Source organism: Lucilia sericata, unplaced genomic scaffold (genome assembly GCF_015586225.1).
Source record: "Lucilia sericata isolate MDLA Ls3-8-SP2 unplaced genomic scaffold, ASM1558622v1 Contig000251F_arrow, whole genome shotgun sequence".
NCBI lineage: Eukaryota > Metazoa > Arthropoda > Insecta > Diptera > Calliphoridae > Lucilia > Lucilia sericata.
The window spans coordinates 32,772-60,503 of record NW_023994277.1 but is presented as its reverse complement, the minus strand read 5'-3'; the positions used below and the strand labels follow the sequence as shown (position 1 = coordinate 60,503).

At 30.0% G+C, this 27,732-nt stretch overlaps 1 pseudogene; it reads left to right on the top strand.

Annotated features, from left to right (window-relative positions):
- Positions 1-27,732, top strand: part of LOC119602756 — a 130,931-nt pseudogene that overhangs the window by 80,565 nt on the left and 22,634 nt on the right.

Here is a 27,732-nt window from a genome sequence, read left to right as displayed (position 1 = left end):
TTAAAAGAAAATTACAATATTTGTATAAAATCTTTGCATAAATTTAGCTCACAAATTTATGATTGTTATTAACTTATTATAAGGAAAGAAAAGCAACAATAAGTGTTTTGTTTATTAAAGGGAAAATGAATGTATCTGAGAAAAAAGGTCATGTTGAGTATGTGAAATGGGTTAGGAAAGTAAAAACAGATTGAACTAGAATAGAACTGGAACAGAACTAGAACAGAACTAGAACAGAACTAGAACAGAACTAGAACAGAACTAGAACAGAACTAGAACAGAACTAGAACTAGAACAGAACTAGAACAGAACTAAGAACATACTAGAACCGAACTAGACACAGAACTAGACGAACTAGACAGAACTAGAACAGAACTAGAACAGAACTAGAAACAGAACTAGAACAGAACTAGAACAGAACTAGAACACTAGAACAAACTAGAACAGAACTAGAACAGAACAGAAAAACTAGACAGAACTAGAACGAACTAGAACAGAACTAGAACAGAACTAAGAACAGACCTAGAACAGAACTAGAACAGAACTAGAACAGAACTAGAACAGAACTAGAACAGAACTAGAACAGAACTAGAACAGAACTAGAACAGAACTAGAACAGAACTAGAACAGAACTAGAACAGAACTAGAACAGAACTAGAACAGAACTAGAACAGAACTAGAACAGAACTAGAACAGAACTAGAACAGAACTAGAACAGAACTAGAACAGAACTAGAACAGAACTAGAACAGAACTAGAACAGAACTAGAACAGAACTAGAACAGAACTAGAACAGAACTAGAACAGAACTAGAACAAGAACTAGAACAGAACTAGAACAGAACTAGAACAGAACTAGAACAGAACTAGAACAGAACTAGAACAGAACTAGAACAGAACTAGAACAGAACTAGAACAGAACTAGAAACAGAACTAGAACAGAACTAGAACAGAACTAGAACAGAACTAGAACAGAACTAGAACAGAACTAGAACAGAACTAGAACAGAACTAGAACAGAACTAGAACAGAACTAGAACAGAACTAGAACAGAACTAGAACAGAACTAGAACAGAACTAGAACAGAACTAGAACAGAACTAGAACAGAACTAGAACAGAACTAGAACTGAACTAGAACAGAACTAGAACAGAACTAGAACTAGAACAGAACTAGAACAGAACTAGAACAGAACTAGAACAGAACTAGAACAGAACTAGAACAGAACTAGAACAGAACTAGAACAGAACTAGAACAGAACTAGAACAGAACTAGAACAGAACTAGAACAGAACTAGAACAGATCTAGAACAGAACTAGAACAGAACTAGAATAGAACTAGAACAGAACTAGAACAGAACTAGAACAGAATTAGAACAGAACTAGAACAGAACTAGAACAGAACTAGAACAGAACTAGAACAGAACTAGAACAGAACTAGAACAGAACTAGAACAGAACTAGAACAGAACTAGAACAGAACTAGAACAGAACTAGAACAGAACTAGAACAGAACTAGAACAGAACTAGAACAGAACTAGAACAGAACTAGAACAGAACTAGAACAGAACTAGAACAGAACTAGAACAGAACTAGAACAGAACTAGAACAGAACTAGAACAGAACTAGAACAGAAGTAGAACAGAATTAGAACAGAACTAGAACAGAACTAGAACAGAACTAGAACAGAACAGAACTAGAACTGTCTTAGAAGCTCGAAATGTTCTTTTCGATTTGATATATCAAGTTTGTGAATGTTTAGTTTAAAAGTTATTAAAGTCTTTCCATTACGAGTCCTAATTAATATTAAGCATACGTCACCCTGTACAATTTTTTTTTACTCAAAAATCCTATAAAGTATTAAACTTTATTCTGAATCATCCTCTTAAACGCCTTAAACTATAGCATATTATTTAATTTTGTCACGTTTTATAGTACAAGTAGCCTACTTTTAAAAAGCCTCTTTAGAAAACTACAAAACTTTTTCCCTTAAATTTTAGCAAACACCTTTAAAAAATGGGTTTTGTACTATTTTCTTGTTGTTAACCTTATTTAGTTTATATTTTTTTATATTTTAAGGCATATTTAAAGGCTGTAAAACAAAAGATAGGCAACAATGGGAAAACAGCAAAAAATATACTAATGTTTCTAACGTTTCACCCTGAATGTAACAGAATCTAACAACAACCACCACAACAACATTTGTGTGCAAAAAAAGAAAATTCAAAACAAAAAAATATAACGAAAACAACACTGTAAATGGCATTTTTAGTTGACACTCTTGACGTTGTGTGAAATTAAATAAAAATTCATGCCATGAATAGTATTTTATTTTTCCTACACTTTTGCTTACAATATTGCACTTTTATGGAGTTTTTTTGGTTTTTTTTTTATTTTGGATTTTTCAACAGGAGTTTGTGTCTGTGCTTAAGCTGTTTATCCTGAGTTTCTTGCTTGTTTTATAATTTAATTGTATAAAAATTGTTTGTTGTAGTGCCGTGTTTTTTCGTCAGTCTCTTTTTTGAGGAATTTCATTTTAATCAAATAAAAATTAAGCTAAAGTTACACTTTGTGTTTTGTCATCATCTGCTGTTTTTTATTTTTTTGTTTCTATTCCTGCCTGTTTAGTTGATTTTATTCTCAGGGAAATATTTTTAACATTTTTAGTTATAAAATATGACAGTGTGATTTAGCTAGGGCGCGGGTTTTTGCTGCCACATTATGTTCTTGTTCATTTTCTAATTTCTTTTCTTTTCATTCTTTTTTTTAAGTTTTTTTTGTTTTTTTTGACATTTGCATGTAATGTTTGCAGAAAATTGTTTACGAAAAGTATCTAAAAAGTTTTTTTCCTACAAGTTTTGTATACAGAAATAAATTAGTGATTAGATGAGCATGGCAAAATTTGCACGCGATTTTAAAAGTACTTTTAGGTTTACAAAAAAAAAAAACTTTTAAAACAAAAAATGTAATTTAGTGTAAATTAACAAATAAAAATGAATTAGATTCTGAAAAGTATTATAGTACACATAGTTTCTGCTTCTATTTTGTACTTTTTACAGATTCTAGTTCTGTTCTAGTTCTGTTCTAGTTCTGTTCTAGTTTCTGTTCTAGTTCTGTTCTAGTTCTGTTCTAGTTCTGTTCTAGTTCTGTTCTAGTTCTGTTCTAGTTCTGTTCTAGTTCTGTTCTAGTTCTGTTCTAGTTCTGTTCTAGTTCTGTTCTAGTTCTGTTCTAGTTCTGTTCTAGTTCTGTTCTAGTTCTGTTCTAGTTCTGTTCTAGTTCTGTTCTAGTTCTGTTCTAGTTCTGTTCTAGTTCTGTTCTAGTTCTGTTCTAGTTCTGTAGTTGTTCTAGTTCTGTTCTAGTTCTGTTCTAGTTCTGTTCTAGTTCTGTTCTAGTTCTGTTCTAGTTCTGTTCTAGTTCTGTTCTAGTTCTGTTCTAGTTCTGTTCTAGTTCTGTTCTAGTTCTGTTCTAGTTCTGTTCTAGTTCTGTTCTAGTTCTGTTCTAGTTCTGTTCTAGTTCTGTTCTAGTTAGTTCTGTTCTAGTTCTGTTCTAGTTCTGTTCTAGTTCTGTTCTAGTTCTGTTCTAGTTCTGTTCTAGTCTGTTCTAGTTCTGTTCTAGTTCTGTTCTAGTTCTGTTCTAGTTCTGTTCTAGTTCTGTTCTAGTTCTGTTCTAGTTCTGTTCTAGTTCTGTTCTAGTTCTGTTCTAGTTCTGTTCTAGTTCTGTTCTAGTTCTGTTCTAGTTCTGTTCTAGTTCTGTTCTAGTTCTGTTCTAGTTCTGTTCTAGTTCTGTTCTAGTTCTGTTCTAGTTCTGTTCTAGTTCTGTTCTAGTTCTGTTCTAGTTCTGTTCTAGTTCTGTTCTAGTTCTGTTCTAGTTCTGTTCTAGTTCTGTTCTAGTTCTGTTCTAGTTCTGTTCTAGTTCTGTTCTAGTTCTGTTCTAGTTCTGTTCTAGTTCTGTTCTAGTTCTATTCTAGTTCTGTTCTAGATCTATTCAAGTTCCATTTATATTCATATTTTTACTTTGGTTTAAATTGATTTAAGTATTCTTACTTTTTAATTTAAAGTATACTTTTAAGGGTTTTAGCAGTAACAACAATTAATAAACAAACTATACTAGAAAACTAATTGAACTCCAATGAAAGGGAAAGAAAAGTTTTTTTGCTAGAAAAAATCTATCAAGTTAATGAATAATAAATAATTTCTTCAACCTTCCACTAGAATAAACTGAAAAATTAAAACAGGTTAATAGAAAATCGTAAAAAAAGCTGAATAATAACTAAAGTAACAAGTTCCTGTTTTGTATTACATTGCTATAACTGCAGTTTAAATTAAGAAGAATTTTTTAAAGAACAAAATTTTATTTAGTTTAAAATTACGAGTTTATTTTGAGGCTGTATAGTTTGTTTTCTAGCCAATTTAGAGAGTTTTGGATATGATTTGTGGAAAGCTTAAAGTTTTCTGTATAAATTTACTATAGATTTCATTTTAATCAGTTGACGGGTTTATAATTAATATTTAATTTTAGTTTTGTACTGAATAGTTGTATTAGGTGGCGTATGATTAATATTAATTGGGGATTGAGTTCAGTTTTTCTTTAATAACTTTTAAACGGCTGTAGTTTTTGGAAAGTTTTAAGTGGAGAGGTTTACAAAACATATAAGGCTTGGCAGAGGTCTAAAATATTTTTTCAAGGCTCTAGATTTAGCTCTGAAGAACAAGCATGAAATTGTGCAAAATAAAGAAAATTTTCTGAAATGTTCTTTTTTTTCAAAAATTCTAATTTCAAGGGCCAATTTCAGGATTTTTTTTCCAATATTTAGTTTTTTTTTCGAATATTTAGTTTTTTTTACTTTCCTTGTAATTTTCTTGTTTCTGTTTATATTTAAAAAAAAAATAAAATTATTATTTAAAAAAAAATTACACAGAAGAAGTAAACAACAGCAATAATTATTACCCTGATTGTCATTAAATATGATCATTAAGGTCTGTTTTTATACAGTTTATAACTTTTTAAAATACTATAAATAATATTTAACAATAATGGCATAGTTGTTGTTATTATTATTATGTTGTTTCAGTAATATAATACATATGCTTCATGTGTAATTTTATGGAATTTATTATACACAGATACATTCACATCATTCTATATAAAGATTTTTTTCTTATTACACACACTTGCACTTACATATGTATATTTTTATATGCATACATACTCATATTTACACGTTTTTAACTTGTATATGTAAAGGTATACAGTGAGGTTTTTTTTTTAAATAATAATAGCTTACAAAATATGTTGTTTATATTTGTAAACGTGTACACATACTTACGCATAGTACATACATACATTCACTTATATTTACACTTATCCTTACTTACATATATACATACTTCCACATGTGTACTTGTATCTCTATGTAACTGTGTATGTACTTATTAAAAAAAAAACAATGAACAATACTTAACATTTATTTTTACTGCCAGGCATTTTATTTCGTGTTTTTTCTCTCTCACTCTCTCCACTTTCCAACGCAACAACTACAAAAGCTTTACTACAACAACAATAAGTACGAAATAATAATAATAACAACAACAACAACTAACTACCAGGACAAACATCAACTCATGTACTCATTCGCATACTCAGAAATGATGTTGATATTTTTTTTATTATTTTTTTTCATACCCAACATTAAAATTTCTAGATATTTATAAATACAGTGAGAAATATTTGAATAAAGTTAAAGATAATTAAAAAATATTATTCACCATAAACTGCAAATACTCGAGGGTAACATAACAAATGAATATTTAAACAATAAAGGCCAAAGAACTGGGGAAAATGTTTATAATCACATACATTAAAGATTAAAATCAATAAATTTTAATTAATCTTTTTCCAAGCATAAGTGATCTTAGATGATCTCTATCATACTCAATTACAATTTCTATGATAGTGTTTATAGTTTGAAAGTTATTTAAGAAATTGTAAATAAACTCTCTAATTAATATTAATCATACGCGCTGTTAGAACAAATATTATTTTAAAATGTAATAGTTTTGAAGTTATAAAGAAGGTAATAAAATAATCACTCAATTAATATCAATCATACGCCACCTAGTTGAAAATATTAAACATTATGTAACTTTTAAACTACAAATACAATTACAAATGTTTCTATATAATAATTATAGACTAGGATTTATGCTTATAGGAAGTCATATCATCACAATTTATTATTTTCTCTAAACTGCTTTTATATATTTTATTGCTACTGTAGCTACTCACAAGTATTTTTTGAAAAAATAATATAAAAATAGCAAAAAAAAAAAAATATTACACAACTAAAACCCATGTTTGTAAAATCTCTGAAGAGTGAAAAATACAACATAAAAATAGAAATAAACAGAGGAAAAATATATAAAACAGTGTGATATGTTTAAAGTTTATTACATGGTTGTTAGACTTGGTTTTAATTATGGCCTAGTTTATGAACATGAATTTCTATATAATTTTTTTACTTTTTTTCATACACTTCTTTTCTGCCACTAACCGTTTTTTTAAAGCACAATTTGCTAAAAACAATATATAGAATTTAAAAAAGAACTACAACAACAGCAGGTTATGTATGCATATTTTCCAACATTTGTTATGTTTGATTTATTTTAATTAATAATCTTATTAATTAACTAGATGTAAACATAATAATGTAAGTCCTTTAGCTAAGGGCTTATATAACATTTTATGTTCCGCTAAATATAGAGTATTATGTGGTAAAGCTTAAATCCTCTTTTAGCATTTAATTAATATTACGTAGATTTTATTCAAGATGTTGGACAAAAGTGTTATCTACAGGTTTTATGTAATTTGTTGTTAAGCCATTAAAATGAGAAAGAAAAAAAAAAAAAAACAAAAGTTAATAAAAATAAAAAATTTTTAAAAATAAATTTTGACTTTTTGACTCTAATATTAATTTTAGAAAAAGCTAATTTGTTTAAGAGCCAATTGAAATATTTGCATGTAAGTGTTAGCATTCCATTTCAGTTTTAATCTTCTTCACTTTATCCCTTTTGAGGAAATGATTAAAGTTTTTGTAAAATTACTCCTTAATTAATATCAATCATACGTACTGTTGCATGAAAACTTAAATTCTTTAAAATTCTCATTTTCAAAGCAATTTTTCTCAACTTTTATTTTGTAAATCTGTAAATTATAATACAAATTTTCAAACGCAATAACATTTTCATGAAATTTTTTTAAATTTGAATCTTAAATTTTCTCTTTTTATAAAAAAAAAATATTTTTTTTCCTTTTTATACTTTTTCACTATAATGACTATTTAAACTAAAAGAAAACTTCTTACATGTTAAATAAAATATTACCATAAACCAACATTACTTTAAGCATTTACTTTCTACATTTTTTAACAAAAAAAGAATATCTTAAACATTAAGCCATTTGCATAGATTTTTCTAAAAAAAAAAAAACCTTCTCTTTTCAACATTTTCTTCTCTCTCTCTCCCTCACAGGCCGCCTCACCACGCTGGGAGCCACAAATTGCAGTATTATGTGAAGCCGGTCAAGTTTATCAACCTCAATATCTCTCCGAGGAGGGACGTTGGGTTACAGATTTGAATAAGAAATCAACGGGTGCAACTTGTCTGCGTGATAAACTTGATTTGTTGGATTATTGTAAAAAGGTAAGAGTTTTTTCCCATTTATTCCTTAACTACTTACCAGTATCTTGGTTCAACAGCTAAAGATTTGAATTTTAAATCTTCTTTTTTTTAAAAAAAGAGCAACCAAAAAAAAACTAAGATGCCCAGCCAAAGCAGATTATTATTAGAGAATTTTTTAAGTCTGACCAAAGTGTTTGAAAAAGCAGTAGCTTGTGTATGGTAAATTTGTTGCAGATTTTTTCTGTCCATTCTCTGTGTGTTTGGTATTTTTACCGCAAATTACTTTATGACTTTACAACAAGAAATAACCACAAAAATACCAGAGATATAATAATCTTAGCAGGATTTTCTATTTAAATAAATACATACATAGTGGGAAAGGATTGAGTAGGGAAAGTGGACTACAAAACTGGGCAAAAGAATGAACTACAGACTAAATTACTCGTATTGTCTTAACTATAACTATAGCTCTATTTCAATTCCAGTTCAGTTCTAGTTCAGTTCTAGTTCAGTCTAGTTCAGTTCTAGTTCAGTTTAGTTCAGTTCTAGTTCAGTTCTAGTTCAGTTCTAGTTCAGTTCTAGTTCAGTTCTAGTTCAGTTCTAGTTCAGTTCTAGTTCAGTTCTAGTTCAGTTCTAGTTCAGTTCTAGTTCAGTTCTAGTTCAGTTCTAGTTTCAGTTCTAGTTCAGTTCTAGTTCAGTTCTAGTTCAGTTCTAGTTCAGTTCTAGTTCAGTTCTAGTTCAGTTCTAGTTCAGTTCTAGTTCAGTTCTAGTTCAGTTCTAGTTCAGTTCTAGTTCAGTTCTAGTTCAGTTCTAGTTCAGTTCTAGTTCAGTTCTAGTTCAGTTCTAGTTCAGTTCTAGTTCAGTTCTAGTTCAGTTCTAGTTCAGTTCTAGTTCAGTTCTAGTTCAGTTCTAGTTCAGTTCTAGTTCAGTTCTAGTTCAGTTCTAGTTCAGTTCTAGTTCAGTTCTAGTTCAGTTCTAGTTCAGTTCTAGTTCAGTTCTAGTTCAGTTCTAGTTCAGTTCTAGTTCAGTTCTAGTTCAGTTCTAGTTCAGTTCTAGTTCAGTTCTAGTTCAGTTCTAGTTCAGTTCTAGTTCAGTTCTAGTTCAGTTCTAGTTCAGTTCTAGTTCAGTTCTAGTTCAGTTCTAGTTCAGTTCTAGTTAGTTGTTCTAGTTCAGTTCTAGTTCAGTTCTAGTTCAGTTCTAGTTCAGTTTCTAGTTCAGTCTAGTTCAGTTCTAGTTCTAGTTCTGGTTCTAGTTCTGTTCTAGTTCTATTCTAGTTCTATTCTAGTTCTGTTCTAGTTCTGTTCTAGTTCTGTTCTAGTTCTGTTCTAGTTTCGGTTCTAGTTCTGTTCTAGTTCTGTTGCCTAGTTCTGTTCTAGTTCTGTTCTAGTTCTGTTCTAGTTCTAGTTCGTTCTAGTTTCTGTTCTAGTTCTGTTCTAGTTCTGTTCTAGTCTGTTCTAGTTCTGTTCTAGTTCTGTTTCTAGTTCTGTGCTAGTTCTGTTCTAGTTCTGTTCTAGTTCGTTCTAGTTCTGTTCTAGTTCTGTTCTAGTTCTGTTCTAGTTCTGTTCTAGTTCTAGTTCTGTTCTGTTCTAGTTCTGTTCTAGTTCTGTTCTAGTTCTGTTCTAGTTCTGTTCTAGTTCTGTCTGTTCTGGTCTGTTCTAGTTCTAGTTCTGTTCTAGTTCTGTTCTAGTTCTGTTCTAGTTCTGTTCTAGTTCTGTTCTAGTTCTGTTCTAGTTCTGTTCTAGTTCTGTTCTAGTTCTGTTCTAGTTCTGTTCTAGTTCTGTTCTAGTTCTGTTTCTAGTTCTGTTCTAGTTCTGTTCTAGTTCTGTTCTAGTTCTGTTCTAGTTCTGTTCTAGTTCTGTTCTAGTTCTGTTCTAGTTCTGTTCTAGTTCTGTTCTAGTTCTGTTCTAGTTCTGTTCTAGTTCTGTTCTAGTTCTGTTCTAGTTCTGTTCTAGTTCTGTTCTAGTTCTGTTCTAGTTCTGTTCTAGTTCTGTTCTAGTTCTGTTCTAGTTCTGTTCTAGTTCTGTTCTAGTTCTGTTCTAGTTCTGTTCTAGTTCTGTTCTAGTTCTGTTCTAGTTCTGTTCTAGTTCTGTTCTAGTTCTGTTCTGTTCTAGTTCTGTTCTAGTTCTGTTCTAGTTCTGTTCTAGTTCTGTTCTAGTTCTGTTCTAGTTCTGTTCTGATGTTCGTTCTAGTTCTTTTCTAGTTCTGTCTAGTTCTGTTCTAGTTCTGTTCTAGTTCTGTTCTAGTTCTGTTCTAGTTCTGTTCTAGTTCTGTTCTAGTCTGTTCTAGTTTCTGTTCTAGTTTCTGTTCTAGTTCTGTTCTAGTTTCTGTTCTAGTTCTGTTCTAGTTCTGTTCTAGTTCTGTTCTAGTTCTGTTTCTAGTTCTGTTCTAGTTCTGTTTCTATTGCTCTGTTCTAGTCTGTTCTAGTTCTGTTCTAGTTCTTTCTAGTTCTGTTTCTAGTTCTGCTCTCTAGTTCTGTTCTAGTTCTTGTTTCTAGTTCTGTTCTAGTTCTGTCTAGTTCTGTTCTAGTTCTGTTCTAGTTCTGTTCTAGTTCTGTTCTAGTTCTGTTCTAGTTCTGTTCTAGTTCTGTTCTAGTTCTGTTCTAGTTCTGTTCTAGTTCTGTTCTAGTTCTGTTCTAGTTCTGTTCTAGTTCTGTTCTAGTTCTGTTCTAGTTCTGTTCTAGTTCTGTTCTAGTTCTGTTCTAGTTCTGTTCTAGTTCTGTTCTAGTTCTGTTCTAGTTCTGTTCTAGTTCTGTTCTAGTTCTGTTCTAGTTCTGTTCTAGTTCTGTTCTAGTTCTGTTCTAGTTCTGTTCTAGTTCTGTTCTAGTTCTGTTCTAGTTCTGTTCTAGTTCTGTTTCTAGTTCTGTTCTAGTTCTGTTCTAGTTCTGTTCTAGTTCTGTTCTAGTTCTGTTCTAGTTCTGTTCTAGTTCTGTTCTAGTTCTGTTCTAGTTCTGTTCTAGTTCTGTTCTAGTTCTGTTCTAGTTCTGTTCTAGTTCTGTTTTAGTTCTGTTCTAGTTCTGTTCTAGTTCTGTTCTAGTTCTGTTCTAGTTCTGTTCTAGTTCTGTTCTAGTTCTGTTCTAGTTCTGTTCTAGTTTTGTTCTAGTTCTGTTCTAGTTCTGTTCTAGTTCTGTTCTAGTTCTGTTCGATATTCTGGATTATAGTTTATTCTCTGATTTATAATTTATTTCATATTTCTATGAAAAACAATATTTTTCTGTTTCTCTTCCCTCTCTTTCTACAACTGCATTTTTGCAGTAAATTGTGTGCGTGCTTTAACCTCAAGTTAAGAAGATTATGCGGTTTTTTTGGTTTATCGTTTCAACAATGTATCGTAATATTTTGTATTAGTTTGTATTTATTTCCTTAACGTGTGTGAGAGAGCCACAAAGCAGAAACATTTCAGAAAAAAACTAAAAATGAAAAACTGTGGCCATATGAGGTTTTATGGCAACTTATAGATGCATACATATGTATTTATGTGGCCTTTAACAACAAACGTTTACTTGTATGTTTAATAAGTATTTAGAATTTATGTATAGACTTTGGATGTGTGTGCAAAATAAACTTTTTTTTTTTAGATAAATAAACTTTAGAACTTTTCGACAATGCAGTTTAATAAACATTTTGTGGTCAGTGAGCATAGAGAGTAGTAGAGGTTTTGTTGTAAAATGAAGTAAAGAAATTAAGAATGTTGATTTTTTCAAGATTGAAAGTAGTTTATGGAATGAACAGTATTGTGAAATAATTATTATAAATAAATATTGTTTTAGTCTTTCAACTTTTGCTCTTTTGTTTGTAGAAAAAATCTGTGAAAGATATTGTTTAATTATAGAGATTTATTTGCTATTTATTTTCTTTTGATATATTTTTCGTAATTTTTAATTATTATTTTTATTTTGTTTAGCACACAAACTGCTTGAGGACATAAATTGTCTTTTACATAACAAAAACTATTTAATATTTTTTCTGGAAAATTTTCTTTTAAACAAAATTAAATTTTTATAAATTTGTCATAACATGCAACTGGCTTCATTTCCTGTTACAAAATAAGCAATAAAGATTATAATAACAGGGGTCAGTTGCAACAAAATAAACACTCTTTTGCTGCAGCGTCCTTATACAGCCTGCTTTTAACCTTCTGTCACTCACTTTCTCATAAACTAAAGGTAAACTAAATACAAGCACATACACCAATACATAATAAGTCGTGTGCATCTAGAAATGACCCGGAGAAAGAGTGTTGCTCACTCTAATGACACTTAAAATAAAGAGATTTATATTCTACTTAAACACCCACATACATGTGTACAAGTTCGTCCTTATAAATTTCCATGTATGGATTTATTTATTCATTTCAAATGTATGTGTTTTTCAACCTGTTTAAACAGGTTATAAAAAATACACATAAAACAAGTTATTTTCCATAAAAGAAAAGTTGTATGTATATGTGTTGATGTTGTTTGCAGTTGACTTTATTGTCCTTTGTATACTTCAAATATGTTAGTATTGGTTTGTATGTGTTTTTCTCTTCATGTTTTTGTTATAATAGTTTAACATAAAATTGCAAAATGTTGTTTTATTGATTTATACATGTAACATTAAAGGACACAATATTGTTTATCAAACAATAAATATGCAAACCTACACACACACACACCAGCAAACAAGTACACATGCATATAATTAAACACATGTGGATGTGGAACTACAGTGAGGGAAAGAATTGGTAAATTTTCTATAATCTTGTGTTAAATGATTTTAAATCTAGTCTATGGTCTATTTTACAGTCTACTATTTACTATACTATTGACTAGATTATAGACTAGACAATAGAATGGACAATAGATTAGACTCTGAACTAGACTATAGGCTAGACTATATACTAGAATATAGACCAGACTATAGACTAGACTATAGACTAGACTATAGTCTAGACTATAGTCTAGACTATAGACTAGAATATAGACTAGACTATCGATTAGACTATAGACTAGACTATAGACTAGACTATAGACTAGACTATCGACTAGACTATCGACTAGACTATAGACTAGACTATAGACTAGACTATAGACTAGACTATAGACTAGACTATAGACTAGACTATCGACTAGACTATCGACTAGACTATATAGTATATAGTCTTGTCTATAGCCTAGTCTATAAACTAGTCTATAGTCTAGTCTGTAGTCTAGTCGGGTCTAGTCTATAGTCCGGCCAATACAGTGGTCTTATCTGTTTTTTCACTCACTGTATATTCCGACCTATTACACATGTGTACGAGAGTGTCCTCGTATATAGTTTTATCCTTTTTGTTTTGCTATATACATGTCCTGTAACGTTTTGTTCGATTTATTTTTTGTACAACATTTTATAAATGTAGTGTGTGTGTGTGTGGCATTAAAAATGTCAGTAATTATTATTGTTGCAGTAGCATGTTAATGATTTGCATGGCTTGTCTTATTTCAATATGGTTGAATAAATTTCATTTTTATAGATTTTTTTCCTCTGCTGTTGTTGTTGTATTTGTTGCCAGCAAAAGAGCTTTAGAGGGAAATAGCAGCTGGGGGTCTACTAGAGAATGCCAGAGACAGACAGTATAGGTTATAAAATAACCAATAATTATGGTAATAATGTTAATATGACAGAAACATATATTATGACGTTAGTAGCTAGTTATACATATTAAATATTTTAAATCAGAAGGTGAGAAAATAATTTAAAGATTTTTTTAAAGAAAATTTAAAATAAATTTTAGGGGGAAGTTTCAAATTTAATTTAGTTTTATTATTCTGTTTTCTTTATTTTGTTCTATTATTGTTTTAGGGCCCCCTTGACGTATGAGTGTTATTTCATTATGACAATTTTTTTAATAATACTTATACGCCCTCTACTATATTTTTTTAATTTTGTTTTTATTCTCCCTTATTTTCCCTTATATTTTCATTATAATTAGCAATACCGTAATTAGGCGTTCTTTTTTCATTTCCGGTAATTGTCATTTCTTGTAGTTTTGTTTGTTATTTTAATGCTGTTTGTGAGTATAAATATATATTTTTTGCTAAATATTTACTAGTTGTTCTGTAATATTTCTTAATTAATTTTCTATAAAAAAATTGCAGTTTTTTTAGTTTATGATATAAACAAGGACCCTTAAATTAACTAGCGGAATGAAAAATATATACATATTGTTATTTTAGGTGGAAGAAGTATATTTTTTGCTTAGCAAGAATGAAAATGTTAAAAAAAACTTTTTTTTTAAATTTTATTTTATTTTAGACTAGATCATAAACTTGACTATAGACTAGACCATAGTCTTGACTATAGACTAGACTATAGATTAGACGATAGACTGGACTATAGACTAAACTACAGACTAGAGTATAGACTAGACTACAAAGTAGACTACAGACTAGACTATAGACTAGACTATAGACAAGACTATAGACAAGACTATATACAACACTCTAAACTAGACTACAGACTAGACTATAGACTAGACTAATGACTAGACTATAGACTAGACTATAGATTTGACTATAGACTAGACTATATACTAGACTATAGGCTAGCCCATATACCGAACTATAGACTAGACTATAAACTAGACAGCACTATATACTAGGCTATAGACTAGACAGCACTATATACTAGACTATAGACTAGATAATAGACTAGATAATAGACTAGATTATAGACTAGACTAAAGACTAGACTATAGAATAGATAATAGACTAGATAATAGACTAGATTATAGACTAGACTATAGACTAGACTATAGACTAGACTATAGACTAGACTATAGACTAGTTTATAGACTAGACTATAGACTAGATTATAGACTAGAATATAGACTAGACTATAGACTAGACTATAGACTAGATAATAGACTAGACTATAGACTAGACTATAGACTAGACTATAGACTAGACTATAGACTAGACTATAGACTAGACTATAGACTGACTAGACTATAGACTAGACTATAAGACTATAGACTAGACTATAGACTAGACTATAGACTAGACTATAGACTAGACTATAGACTAGACTATAGACTAGACTATAGACTAGACTATAGACTAGACTATAGACTAGACTATAGACTAGACTATAGACTAGACTATAGACTAGACTATAGACTAGACTATAGACTAGACTATAGACAGACTATAGACTAGACTATAGACTAGACTATAGACTAGACTATAGACTAGACTATAGACTAGACTATAGACTAGACTATAGACTAGACTATAGACTAGACTATAGACTAGACTATAGACTAGACTATAGACTAGACTATAGACTAGACTATAGACTAGACTATAGACTAGACTATAGACTAGACTATAGACTAGACTATAGACTAGACTATAGACTAGACTATAGACTAGACTATAGACTAGACTATAGACTAGACTATAGACTAGACTATAGACTAGACTATAGACTAGACTATAGACTAGACTATAGACTAGACTATAGACTAGACTATAGACTAGACTATAGACTAGACTATAGACTAGACTATAGACTAGACTATAGACTAGACTATAGACTAGACTATAGACTAGACTATAGACTAGACTATAGACTACACTATAGACTAGACTATAGACTAGACTATAGACTAGACTATAGACTAGACTATAGACTAGACTATAGACTAGACTATAGACTAGACTATAGACTAGACTATAGACTAGACTATAGACTAGACTATAGACTAGACTATAGACTAGACTATAGACTAGACTATAGGCTAGGACTATAGACTAGACTATAGACTAGACTATAGACTAGACTATAGACTAGACTATAGACTAGACTATAGACTAGACTATAGACTAGACTATAGACTAGACTATAGACTAGACTATAGACTAGACTATAGACTAGACTATAGACTAGACTATAGACTAGACTATAGACTAGACCATAGACTAGACTTGACTAGACTAGACTAGACTATAGACTAGACTATAGACTAGACTATAGACTAGACTATAGACTAGACTATAGACTAGACTATAGACTAGACTATAGACTAGACTATAGACTAGACTATAGACTAGACTATAGACTAGACTATAGACTAGACTATAGACTAGACTATAGACTAGACTATAGACTAGACTATAGACTAGACTATAGACTAGACTATAGACTAGACTATAGACTAGACTAGACTAGACTATAGACTAGACTATAGACTAGACTATAGACTAGACTAGACTAGACTATAGACTAGACTATAGACTAGACTATAGACTAGACTATAGACTAGACTATAGACTAGACTATAGACTAGAATATAGACTAGAATATAGACTAGACTATGGACTATATATAAGGATAGATTTAACTGGTATATAGATGTATAGAGTAGACTACAGACTGGAGCTGAATACTAATTCTAAAGACTACACTATATTCTATTAAAATTTTAAACTTTCTTTTGTTTAACAAAGTTTATCATTAAATTCTCTTAATTAAATAACATTCATATATACTTTCAATTAAATGTTTTTTTTAACCCAACGATATAAAAAAAGAATCCCAAAACCATACAAATTTATCAATGTCATACAAGCACATAAAATCTTTTCTTTTTTTTCGCCTTTTGCTTCCTTTTTTAATATAAACGACCTTCATTTATAAAACGAAAAAGTGTGTTATACCAAACATTTCTAACTCATCTAAATAAACTAAAACCCACGCATTAAATTTAACTTAAAACTGCAAAAAATGATATAAAAAAAGAACAAAAACTACTGAAAAAACTGTTGAAAATAAAAAATTGAAAACACTTACACAGAGAAAAAAACGGAAATCCAAGATAGATTTACATATTGAAAACCCTTTTAGAAAAATGTTTTAAGTATGAAATACATATATAGCAATAACAACAAAAAAAACTCCCACCCACAGAAACATGTTTTTGTAAAGAGGAGCTCATACTCTCTTCTGCTTTTACGCCATATTGAGCAAACCGAACGAACACACTTTAGTAAACAACATCAATGTTGCATTAAAAAATAATTTTCAATACCACTACACACTTACACACACACTCACTAAATTAAAGGAGAGTAGAGAGGAGCGTTGAAACAGTTAAATGTACAGATTGAATGGGTGGTTGGTTAGTGTTGAGTTGCTTGGTTGTTTGTGCTGGAGAATGAGAAAATATTTTAAAATTTACATTTTACTAATACAATGCTATAGAGTGGTTTAAACTGGTTTGTTAAGCAACAACAACAACAATAACACAAAATATTTAAACAATGTAGTAGAGACAGTACAACAGGGGTATTTCATTGTTGTTATTGTCATACATTTATATTCATCATACGCCTTGTCTTTTTGTTTCTGTTATTCTGAATATAAATAAAAAAACAAACTTCTAAAGCATGCAAAAATATTGTAAACATTTAAGACATCTGTACTTTTTTTCCTTAGTTTCTGTAAAGCGGAAATTCAAGCCAGAGGTGTATTTTTCTTTATTTTATTCAAACGCAATAACCTTCTTTTGCTTGTTTTTATTGTATTGCTGCTGTTATAATTTCTTCTTAGAATCTTGTTTTATTATTTTTTAAAACTTTTGAGCCTTTTGAGGATTAAAAACAACAAGAAAAACACAGTGTATGCAAACAAGCAAACAAATACAAAATTAATTTTTCCTTGAAACATCTCATACAGCCTGAAACTGCGTTAATGTTGATTGTATATTTTCCCTTTTTGGCTTAAAAATGAACATAAAAATTTTCCTATTTTTTTAGCTTCGTCTTTTTGTAATATAAAACATTTGGATTATTACAAAATTAGAACGGAAAATGGGGAAAAAATTTAACATTTCAATAAATATTTGTAATTACAACAAAAAAGGACAACAAAAAGGATTAATTAAAAAGTATTAAAAATATTCCAAAAGAACATTGAATCCAATATACATATATTTCATATAAAAGAGATTAATGGAAAAGTACAGGTTATAGTCCAGGCTACAGACATTATAGACTATGGACTACAATATAGACTGGACTATATACTAGACCAAAGGCGAGACAATAGACTAGACTATAAACTAGAGTTCGGCTTAGACCATAGACTAGACTACAAACTAGACTATAAACTAGACTATTAACTAGACTATAAACTAGACTATAGACTAGATTATTGGCTAGACTATGGACTATACTATAGACTAGACTATAGAGTGGACTATAGACTGGACTATAGACTAGAATATACTATAGACTAGACTATAGACTAGACTATAGACTAGACTATAGACTAGACTATAGACTAGACTATAGACTAGACTATAGACTAGACTATATACTAGACTATATACTAGACTATAGACTAGACTATAGACTAGACTATAGACTAGACTATATACTAGACTATATACTAGACTATAGACTAGACTATAGACTAGACTGTAGACTAGACTATAGACTAGACTATAGACTAGATTATAGACTAGAATGTAGACTAGACTATAGACTAGACTGTAGACTAGACTATAGACTAGACTATAGACTAGACTATAGACTAGACTATAAACTAGACTATAGACTAGACTATAGACTAGACTATAGACTAGACTATAGACTAGACTATAGACTAGACTATAGACTAGACTATAGACTAGACTATAGACTAGACTATAGACTAGACTATAGACTAGACTATAGACTATACTAGACTATACTATGGACTAGACTATAGACTAGACTATAGACTAGACTATAGACTAGACTATAGACTAGACTATAGACTAGACTATAGACTAGACTATAGACTAGACTATAGACTAGACCATAGACTAGACTATAGACTAGGCTATAGACTAGACCATAGACTAGACTATAGACTAGACTATAGACTAGACTATAGACTAGACTATAGACTAGACTATAGACTATACTATAGACTAGACTATAGACTAGACTATAGACTAGACTATAGACTAGACTATAGACTAGACTATAGACTAGACTATAGACTAGACTATAGACTAGACTATAGACTAGACTATAGACTAGACTATAGACTAGACTATAGACTAGACTATAGACTAGACTATAGACTAGACTATAGACTAGACTATAGACTAGACTATAGACTAGACTATAGACTAGACTATAGACTAGACTATAGACTAGACTATAGACTAGACTATAGACTAGACTATAGATTAGACTATAGACTAGACTATAGATTAGACTATAGACTAGACTATAGACTAGACTATAGACTAGACTAAAGACTAGACTATAGACTAGACTATAGACTAGACTATAGACTAGGCTATAGACTAGACTATAGACAAGACTATAGACTAGACTATAGACTGGACTATAGACTAGACTATTGACTAGACTATAGACTAGACTATAGACTAGACCAGACTATAGACTAGACTATAGACTAGACTATAGACTAGACTATAGACTAGACTATAGACTAGACTATAGACTAGACTATAGACTAGACTAGACTATAGACTAGACTATAGACTAGACTATAGACTAGACTATAGACTAGACTATAGACTAGACTATAGACTAGACTATAGACTAGACTATAGACTAAACTATAGACTATACTATAGACTAGACTATAGACTAGACTATAGACTAGACTATAGACTAGATTGTAGACTAGACTATAGACTAGACTATAGACTAGACTATAGACTAGACTGTAGACTAGACTATAGACTAGACTATAGACTAGACTAGACTCTAGATCTTAACATAGACCATTCTATATTCTAGACTATAGATCTAAAAAAATTCATTACAGAAAATCATTTGATGCTGTTACACTATACTACTCTGTTAACAAATATTAAATTTTATTTCGTTGGGGGGACAGAATTAACCATAAGCACCTTGATTTCTTTGGTTTCACCAGAAATTGTCAAAGTACCAAGTAAAACGAAAGAATATAAAGAAAGTACAACGGATGTAAAAGTCATTTCCTTATTTAAATATAAATGCAGCAAACAGCAAATAATGAATTTGCAGCAACAAAATTGTAAATTAATAGAAATATTAAGACACAATAGTTGTTCAAAAAGGAAAAAAATCACAGAATTTTAATAATAAAATGCAAGTTTTATTTGAAGACAAGCAGCAGCAAAGTTATTTCCTGTTGATTTTTTGTTCTTGTACTTTTTGAAGTGCAAAACAGAATTATAATTAATATTTATTGTTGTTGAGAAGCAGAGGGGAACAAACAAGAGAACAACCAAAAGTATGTGTTGGTTGGAGAAATATTTGGGCTTTAGTTATAATGTTTTTAATTAAGATGTGCGTTACTCCTACAAGTATGCTTTAGATTTATGGAAGTCAAATGTAACAGAAATTGAACGATAACTATTAGGTTCTTTAATGAAAAATTAAAATTACTTAAGTTCTGTTCTAGTTCTGTTCTAGTTTGTTCTAGTTCTGTTCTAGTTCTGTTCTAGTTCTGTTCTAGTTCTGTTCTAGTTCTGTTCTAGTTCTGTTCTAGTTCTGTTCTAGTTCTGTTCTAGTTCTGTTCTAGTTCTGTTCTAGTTCTGTCTAGTTCTGTTCTAGTTCTGTTCTAGTTCTGTTCTAGTTCTGTTCTAGTTCTGTTCTAGTTCTGTTCTAGTTCTGTTCTAGTTCTGTTCTAGTTCTGTTTTAGTTCTTCTAGTTCTGTTCTAGTTCTGTTCTAGTTCTGTTCTAGTTCTGTTCTAGTTCTGTTCTAGTTCTGTTCTAGTTCTGTTCTAGTTCTGTTCTAGTTCTGTTCTAGTTCTGTTCTAGTTCTGTTCTAGTTCTGTTCTAGTTCTGTTCTAGTTCTGTTCTAGTTCTGTTCTAGTTCTGTTCTAGTTCTGTTCTAGTTCTGTTCTAGTCCTGTTCTAGTTCTGTTCTAGTTTGCGTTTCAATTCTACAGCATATTTTTGTGCTTTTAATATAATTCGTAACATTATTACTTAAAACTGTAGCATACTTTTAGATAATATTAAATTTTGTTTATGAATAATTATTCGATTTAAAATGCATTTAATATAGAAAAATATAACAAAATAAACTCAAAAAGTAAATGAATATTTCTGTTACTATTACTCTTATAATTTGACTATGTTAGTTTTGATGGAAAAAATTACTTTTGTTTTCGCCATGGGAAAACACTACAACACACACTGAACATAAGAGCTCAATTAATCCACTGGGTGGCTCTGAATATTTTAATGTGTTAGTAATGCCAGAAAATGTGTTAGTTATGCAGTGTGTGTATGTGTTTGTGTATGTAAAACATTAACAAAATGTAATTATTTGCATTTACTATAAACTTTGGCCCAAAAAAAGAAAAATAGAAAAAACAAAATATGCAAACGAGAAAGCTTAAATGTAGATTTTGGTAAAACATTTTTTGATATTAAATCTAGCAGAACTTTAAACTCAAGCTAAAGCAGTAAAGATTTTTGAGTCAAAAATATTTGTAGCATACTTTTGGGTGGTTTGTGTAGATATAACAAAATTGTTTAATTATTTCCTTGAAAACTTTTTGCTGGGTTGGGGTTTTCTGGGTAATTTTTCCCTTATGAGTATGCACATGATGTTTTCTTTTTTTTTCCTCTTTACTGTTGCATATGTGTAGGTGCTGTTTTAATTTAGTATTATAGAGCATATCGAAATGTGGGTGGCGAATTTTAGTTAGTAAAATGAAAGATTTTTATACATTATATTTACTTAATATTTGTGTTGTTGCTGTATGTTGCTGCAGTTGGCCTGAAAGACCGTGTGCAAACATTATTTACGAGAGCATGATGTAGTAAAAAAGTCATTGAAATAACAAAACAAACCTAATTAAAACGCGTTCTTATGTACACACACATACAAGCTATAAACGTACGTCTGTCCTTACTACTACAACGTTAAAATTAAAATAAATATTTAGTGAAAATTAAAAAAAATAATAAAAATATGGAGGGGAAAAGCTCAAGCATTTAATAAGAAATATATTTAAGCAAAATAAGCCACAAATTGGGGTCAAAATTGTCTAAAGCTAATTAAAAATGCATAGACAGCATTAAGTTATTTTTTTTTTTGCAAAATATTTAAAATTATTTCCCAGAAATAAGAACTTTAAAGAACTTTTTTTTATTATTTTGTAAATACAAACTTGACAATTTAATTGACATTTATGTTATCATAGCTTTTTTTTCCTCCACATTTTCAATTTATAAATAATTTTAGAAAAAACCCACAAACAGCACCACTTTATCTATCAACTGCAGTTTGTAGCCTAAACTTAGTTTTTTGCAATTTTTATTTGAAATTAATAAATTTGAAATCAATGCCAGTTATATAAATATTTTATATTATGAATTTTGTGTTTTTTTTTGCTGCAGTTGTTGTATGTCCAGTGCGTTTACAAAATTTTTGTTGTGGCAGCAATTTGTTGTTGCTGTTGTTGGTAGTTGCCACAATTTTTCTATTTGATGTCATTTGCATATTATATTTTTCTCTAACATATTTTAAATAAACTTTTTCTAACATTGACTAGTTCAGAAGAGGATGAATGGTTATGAATTGTAAAGGGCATTTTTGTATATAGAAAATAAATATGATTTTTCAAATAAATATCATTAAAAAGTAGAAAAAACATGGAAAAAAATTTGCATAAATTTAAATGTAAAAGTTTAATTAAATTGTTAATGCAGCTACAAAACATATTTTTTGTCATATAATAAACCTCTAAATTACTGGACAATTAAATGAAATTGAATATTTTGCGTTTAAGGTAGAGATTTTTTATCATTAATCTGAAAATAAATATTTAAAGGGAAAAAAGTAATAGTTTTCGAAATAAAATAATAAAATTCAGTTGTAAACACCTAAAAGTAGACAACAGTTTTTAAAATTATTGAAGAGCTAAAAGTAGGCAACTTCTTTTGAACAAAATAAAATTTAGAACAGAACTAAAAAAGAAATAGAACTAGACATACTAGAACTAGAACAGAACTAGAACAGAACTTGAACAGAACTAGAAACCAGAACTAGAACAAAACTAGAACAGAACTTTGAACAGAACTAAAACAGAACTAGAAACAAAACTAGAACAGAACTAGAACAGAACTAGAACAGAACTAGAACAGAACTAGAACAGAACTAGAACAGAACTAGAACAGAACTAGAACAGAACTAGAACAGACTAGAACTAGAACTAGACAGAACTAGAACAGAACTAGAACAGAACTAGAACAGAACTAGAACAGAACTAGAACAGAACTAGAACAGAACTAGAACAGAACTAGAACAGAACTAGAACAGAACTAGAACAGAACTAGAACAGAACTAGAACAGAACTAGAACAGAACTAGAACAGAACTAGAACAGAACTAGAACAGAACTAGAACAGAACTAGAACAGAACTAGAACATAACTAGAACAGAACTAGAACAGAACTAGAACAGAACTAGAACAGAACTAGAACAGAACTAGAACAGAACTAGAACAGAACTAGAACAGAACTAGAACAGAACTAGAACAGAACTAGAACAGAACTAGAACAGAACTAGAACAGAACTAGAACAGAACTAGAACAGAACTAGAACAGAACTAGAACAGAACTAGAACAGAACTAGAACAAACTAGAACAGAACTAGAACAGAACTAGAACAGAACTAGAACAGAACTAGAACAGAACTAGATCAGAACTAGAACAGAACTAGAACAGAACTAGAACAGAACTAGAACAGAACTAGGCAGAACTAGAACAGAACTAGAACAGAACTAGAACAGAAATAGAACAGAACTAGAACAGAACTGAACAGAACTAGAACAGAACTAGAACAGAACTAGAACAGAACTAGAACAGAACTACAGAACTAGAACAGACTAGAACAGAACTAGAACAGAACTAGAACAGAACTAAACAGAACTAGAACAGAACTAGAACAGAACTAGAACAGAACTAGAACAGAACTAGAACAGAACTAGAACAGAACTAGAACAGAACTAGAACAGAACTAGAACAGAACTAGAACAGAACTAGAACAGAACTAGAACAGAACTAGAACAGAACTAGAACAGAACTAGAACAGAACTAGAACAGAACTAGAACAGAACTAGAACAGAACTAGAAACAGAACAGAACAGAATAAAAAACAGAACTAGAACAAAACTTGAACGTTACTAAACAGAACTTAAAAAAAAACCAAGAAGTATAATTTTTGTCTCCTTAAAGTATTGTAACATTTAATACCCCCAAATGTATACCTTACTTTTTTATCCTTAAAAGAAAAACCTTGTTTTCTTATTAATATTGTTTCCTTTTTTCTTGTTTATTTAAAAATATCACATTTTCTTTACCATTAATCTTATATTATAAGAAAAAGTGTTTAGACTTTCATTAAAATAATCCCCCTTTATGTAGACTATACAAATTTATCTATAAAAGTAAATCTTTAAATATGTAGTTAGTTTTAGCCTTAAACCATAACTAACCTCCCAAAAGTATAGCAGTGCTGATTTATCTTTTCTGTCTTCTTATTCAATTTAAAAAAAAGCAACAAAACTTAAACATATTTTTGGGATTTAAAAAAAACACAAATAGTCAGCACATTTAACAAAATTTGTTTAGAAAAAAAACTTTTTAAAACATATTTAAGCAAATAATGAAAAAGTAGACAAGGATTTAAATACATTTATATAAAAAATCAAATCAGAAATACTCATGAGTATAAAAAAACCCCCCTTTAAATATGCTTTATATGAAAAAATATATAAATTATATTAAACCGCAGCAGACAATTGTAGGTTGTCATATGAAAACTAATTTAATCAGCAAATTTTCAAATACATACAATATTATTTATGAAATTTAATAAATTTTATAAAATAGCAAATAATACTCTCTACACCTTAAAGTAGGCTTCATTATATAATGCCTAAAAGTATACTTATACTTTTATTTTTGTTGTTATACCCAACCTTTACTACTTATAAATTATGCTGTTATAAAGAAATTACAATTTATCTATATTTTGATATCCCTTAAAGTAAACACGTTTTACTTTTTTTGTCATTATTTCTTATATTTTTATTTCGTGTAAGGTGAAGGTAAAAACTTTGTTCGTGCTTTTCATTAGTTTTTATTATTAAAAGACCTTCAATGTATTTACAACAAACAGCCCTAATGTAGGCTATAGCTTACATACATATAATTTGGTTGATATACACACAAAAATAACAGAAAATATACCTAAACCCCATATATGTATATGATACTTACAGTTTCAGTTTACTTTCAACGTATTTAAAGGCATCAGCCAACCAACCACACCACCACCATCCATTGAGTGTGACTACGACATAAATTTGTAAAGGTTAACAATTCTCAGTTGACTTTTACAAAATGTTTCCCAAGCTTATTTCATTTTTTCGCACGGTTTTATGTTGTACGGATGAGTGTCAGTACAGGTAATACCTGTAATATGATTAACGAAAATATGATTTTTGAAAAAAAAAAATGTAATGTTGCCTAAATATAGGCTACAGCATCTATTTTCCATAACCTTAAATAAAAATCAGTTTAAGGCCAATAAATTGAAAGAAAATCTTTTTAGAAAGTTTGGTTAAAGGGAAGCTATTCAGAAGTAGAAAATAACTAGAACAGAACAGAACTAGAACAGAACAGAACTAGAACAGAACTAGAACAGAACTAGAACAGAACTAGAACAGAACTAGAACAAACTAGAACAGAACTAGAACAGAACTAGAACAGAACTAGAACAGAACAACAGAACTAGAACAGAACTAGAACAGAACTAGAACAGAACTAGAACAGACCAGAACAGAACAAACTGAAACAGAACTAAACAGAACTAGAACAGAACTAAAACAGACTAGACAGACACACGAATAGACGAACACTACAGAACAGAACTAACTAGAAACTAGAACAGAACAGAACAGAACTAGAACAGAACTAGAAACAGAACTAGAACAGAACTAGAACAGAACTAGAACAGAACTAGAACAGAACTAGAACAGAACTAGAACAGAACTAGAACAGAACTAGAACAGAACTAGAACAGAAAGAACAGAACAGAACTAGAACAGAACTAGAACAGAACTAGAACAGAACTAGAACAGAACTAGAACAGAACTAGAACAGAACTAGAACAGAACTAGAACAGAACTAGAACAGAACAGAACTAGAGCAGAACTAAACAGAACTAGAACAGAACTAGAACAGAACTAGAACAGAACTAGAACAGAACTAGAACAGAACTAGAACAGAACTAGAACAGAACTAGAACAGAACTAGAACAGAACTAGAACAGAACTAGAACAGAACTAGAACAGAACTAGAACAGAACTAGAACAGAACTAGAACAGAACTAGAACTAGAACTAGAACAGAACTAGAACAGAACTAGAACAGAACTAGAACAGAACTAGAACAGAACTAGAATAGAACTAGAACAGAACTAGAACAGAACTAGAACAGAACTAGAACAGAACTAGAACAGAACTAGAACAGAACTAGAACAGAACTAGAACAGAACTAGAACAGAACTAGAACTAGAACAGAACTAGAACAGAACTAGAATAGAACTAGAACAGAACTACAACAGAACTAGAACAGAACTAGAACAGAACTAGGACTAGAACTGAAAATTTAACTTAAATTATTTCATTTTTTATTTTCTATTACAGTTTATCTCTTTTTGCCTTAATAAAATTATTGAACCATGTAATTTTCAACTTTGATTGTCTGTCTAAATGTCCTTTTTCGTTGGTGACTGTGAAATGGATTTCTATGGTTGCCTTTAAATGATGTTCCATTGAATGACTCACATATCAAAACCACACAAGAAATTTTTGCTAAATGGTCATCATCATAATTTGAATTTTTTTTCTAGAAGAAAGAAAACCTTAAATTTTCTTTACATTCTATTGAACTAGAAACAAAGGAAACAAAAACGAATAGAAAACCATATTAACTAAACATTGAGGGCCATTTGAAAAGATATCCTTAAGAGCAGTTATAAATGTCTAAAATACATTTAAATGTTTAAATGTGGTTAAAGGAAATCGTTGGCATGTTTGGCTGTGTGCGTGTGTTTTTGTGTTGGAAATTTTGTAAAACAATTGGCTGTTCATAATGAATGAATTGAGAAGCAGGAGACTTGAGTTTCTAAATGAAAGAATTTATTTTCTTTTCCTCTTTTTCCAAATAAATGCATTCTTAACGATGCATAAATAGAAAAAAATTATAGTTTTTTTCAAGGCCTAAAAGATTTTTTCCTTTAGTGCTGTTAGTTGTTGCAGTTTGCAACAAAATGTCCTTAGGTATAGTTTTCTAAAAAATGAAAACTTTATTTAGTATAGAATAAGACTTAAACAAAAAAAAAAAACAGATTTTTTTTAATAATAATTTACATGGTGCTTTCAGTTTTCTTTTCTTTGTAATTTATTTTACGTACTTTTGCTAATATTTAAGTATGAACATACCAACACACACACACACATAAATTCCTTTTTTGTTTTTATTTTAGTTATAAAAGGAAAAAAATAAACATGAAATACTAAAAAGAAGGAGGATTTCCTTTTTCTGTTCAGCTTCATTTCCGCCTTCATTTTTCTCTGGTCAATATGGCCTGGCATCATTGTTTGTGGTAGTAGTTTGTGAGTGAGTGCAAACGTGTGTGTGTGTGTACTTGTTTGCATGTTGGTTAAATAGTGTGGTAGTGGGAGGGATACTGTGTGAGTGTTTGCAGGGTATATTTGTCATTGTATGGTTGTATGAGTTTTTCTCTTGAAAGATGCTAATTTTAGTTAAAAACTACGCAATGGTCTTTAATATGGAAGCTGTTGATTTTATACGTTCGGGTTTTTTTTCTCTTTTTTTATTATTTTTTGTTAATATAAATTAACTTTGTTGTTGGTTTAGCATGACGACCCAAATGTGCTTTGAAGCCTATTAAAGCTTTAGTTTTTTCTATATATACATATATATTACATATACTTAAGCGATATATAAACTCACGTATATATACCACTGTATTTAAGGATA